The following is a 3,883-nucleotide window of genomic DNA, read 5'->3' on the forward strand; positions in this document are numbered from 1 at the left end:
ACTATTTCTTGTGATCATATCATATATTTATAAGTTTTAAGATCATGATAAAAATTTAATAACTAAAAGATATACTTAATTATATGAATCAAACACCTACAAAATAGAAAAACTAAGTAATGTAACTAAAAGCCCTCTATGGTGGGTTGAATAAGAAAGTGAACCCCAACTTGCCATTTGAATGAAGCAATATTCAAAGCCAAGTCTTTGGAATAAAATTTTCAAAAGAAAGCCAAGCTTCTCGTGATCCCTTTTACCCCTGTTTTAATCACACTGCGTACTCTTCAATCTAACTTCAAACTTTCATCCTAACTTTTCAATTTCCTATTCTTACACACTTATTATATCTCCCTCCCACTTGTCACTCTCTCCTTGCATACCAAACTAACAAAGTTTTCTCATCAAATTTTCAGGAAAAAAAGTATTTCATTTAATTTCTACAATCATACAAACTTAATCTATAATAATTCCTTTTTTTTTAAAGTGTATATAGTTTTTAAGAAGAAAACTATTTTATCTTTATTGTTAACTTGTTAACCCCCTTGATGAGTATTGGTACATGACACTTATGTAAGTTATTATGTAAGTTATTGTATATTAAAATGATTGGTTAACTAAAAACATAGTATTTATGACTAAGACATAAAACATGCAAATAATATGAGTATTTGAATTAAAAGGTAAGCTCAACATATGTGAAGGTCATATTTAAAGTGTAAAAAGTCAAAGAATTAAATATTTTACAATTACATGAATCAAGTAATTTTTTCTATAAAAAATATAGATAAAAATACAAGAGTGTGTTTGAAACCACCAGCACACCCTAAGTATCATTTTCTATCATCAAGACAAGATTTTCTATATTTTAAAAAAATTTTAAATTGTATCAATATAGGTTAAAATAACTCTGAAAATTGTTAAATAGAGAAGATATTACTCTTTATCTTAACATTTGTATATTTTAAATATTTCTTATAAAATATTTATAGCTTGTCATATATTTGTCATATATATGACATTAATATTACCGTGACTGTTTCAAATGAAATTCATTTGTAAATATCACTGTTTTGTAAAAAAGAAAACTTTGTTCTTCTTAGTTAATGAATTTCTTTTATTACTGAGATTAAAGCAAGGTAGATTTGGTGAATATTTCACCTCGTAAATGAATTCAAAAGAAAAGTTCAATTCACTTTCAAATTCACCAGACTGAGACAGTATTATTCATCAACTCTATTGCAATGGCAGAGAAAAGAACAAAACATCATTGGTTGCGTATACAGCGTAGTCTTATTTGTTTTGCATCTTTCGATAATTCATACTGCTAAGAATCATTCTAAACCTAATTACTCTTGCACGTGATACCATTATCACTGTCTTAGCAATACACGTGGCTAACATGCAATCATGGTTGGCAGCGAAAGTGAGTGAATAACATGCAAGAAAGACAATGGCTTCTGTCTTCCTTCTCTTGCTTCAATGCAAGCACAATAATGTCTATTATCTGAATGGTTAATCATCGGTATAAAAACCTTTGTTTAAGTAACAAAAGTAAGAAAAAAAAAGCAAAGAAAACATTTATTATACTAAAGCATAAAAAAGTTATATACCAATTTTTCAAATAATTGTAAAAGTTGTTTATCAAGGGAATAAAAAAAACATAAAAATGTTGCTCAAAATTTTAAAATACTAGATTGAAGTTATATACTAGAATAGTTTATAAATCTAAGACATATAATTTATATAAGTAAATAATTACTGATGAGCATCTTTAGAAGAAGAAAGGGTTTTTGGAGGCTTTTGAAATTAGAAGAAGATGAGAAGAGGCAGATTACAGAAGTCAGAAGGACATGCAGGGTTAAAACCAAAGTGCAGACAAGAAAGTGGGACCATACATAGTAATTGAATGGCAAAAAAGAATGTATAAAAGTCATTGTCTTCACAGCTCACTGGCTTCATTTCTATCATCTTTTTTTAGGTTTTGCAATTAAAAGAATAATTTATTTGTTTGATGAATTTGAAATCTTTTATGCTGCTGTTGTGTTTTGTTCTTGTTACTTACTGATTTAAAGGATTGTATAAATGGCGAGAACAGTAAAAAAACTATTGTTTATAGGGATTTATGTTTATCTGCGCCTATGGATTTAAGAGAATGAAATATTCTCATTTTTCCACATGAATGAAAAAAAACAAGGGAGGAGAAACACTTCAGCACTTACACTTTTAAGTAACCTTCATAACCGTTTTTAAATTTAAATAGTAACAATAATTGTGAAATTAAAACTATTAAACAAAAATTAATAATGATGATAAAAAGTATTCTTAAACCTTTTGGATAATTAATAATAATTATTATATTAATAATAATAATAACATTGATAATAATAATTATTATCATTATTGATATTAATACTAATTATTATTATAACAAAAATAATCATAATTACAATCCATTTTATATTAATTTTAACCATAAAAGTAAAATTGTAATATAATAATTTTATTATTCAATAAAATTGATCTATTACATTCATCATATTTTCTACAAATTTCACCCTTTAAATCCTTTCATTTTTACTCTTCATCTTTTAAAACAAACAATCTCACTTTTCATCTTTATCTAGTATAAAATTCAAATATAGTATAAAATATTATAAAATAGTCATCACAGTTTCAATGTCTTAGATCAGTCAATAAACTGAAATGTAAAGTTATTACTGTTAAAATAGAATGACTTAGTTTCTCACACCAAGAGGAAGGGAGATGAATTGGTAAAGTGTAAAAATATAAACTTTCAAAATCTATTTCACAAAATAAGATGTTTTTACACTTTTCTCGAATTGCAAGTTAAAAGATATGCAATGCAGCAGTAAACTTAATTGAATATACTGACAGCTTAATCGACTTAATAAAAGAGTGTAGGGATCAGAGAATTCAAACACTAATTTTTATACTGGTTCGGTCAACCGGCCTACATCCAGTGTCCTTCCAACCACGGGAAGCAAATGCACTATAAAGATCAAGGTTTTTACAACAAGATTTTTACAGAGACCTCACGTCAAAAGTGTAAAACACCTCTTTAACCCTCTAATCTAAATATAGGCAACAAACAAACAAGACCAACAGCAAGAACACCATCTTCTGCTATCTATCCCTTTGAGGCACCCTCAAAGTCAAGAACAATATTCTTCTTCCTGCAAACACCGTAGGGTATTCAAGCCAATCTTCAAAGATTGCAAATCCTGATCGCGCAGAATACACCCAATTGTGCAAATTGATCAGACGTTCAAATCAGCAAGCCTTGTTTCTCAAGAAACCTCAAGTGTTTGATCACCACGGTGAATCTTGGTTCTTGGAGCGTTTTCCTTTCTCTGTACGATCACACAACTTTCTATAAGAGATATGAAAGTGTCAAATGCACAAAAGTTCTTACAGAATTCAAATCAGTGTCAATTTATAGTAATACACACATCAGACGCACTTTAATCGATTTTGCTACTAATGTAGTCGAATACATCTTGCATTTATAACAGACTAACATCGGTTAAGCTCATTAATTGAATGCACATTTAATACAGTCAACTCACAATAAATGCTTGGTCAATATATTTAAAAATATGACCGTTAAAGCAGTTATCTCAAACATTCAACCAGTTTTCAAAATTACAACCAACTTAGTCGAATACAAATTGCCTGCAGTCAATTAAGAAAAATCACTTAGCACAGTTTTTAAAACTTTTCTCTTCAAAATAACTTACAACACACTTGATAAAAGTTTGTGCAAACACACGAGTTTTAATCGATTCATCCCTTAATGTAATTGACTTAAAACTATTGTTTTGCTACACATTAAAGTTCAACCAACGTGCTATGAACACAGTGA

Source organism: Vigna umbellata, chromosome 5 (assembly GCF_029865625.1).
Source record: "Vigna umbellata cultivar VRB3 chromosome 5, Vumbellata_1.0, whole genome shotgun sequence".
Taxonomy (NCBI): Eukaryota; Viridiplantae; Streptophyta; class Magnoliopsida; order Fabales; family Fabaceae; genus Vigna; species Vigna umbellata.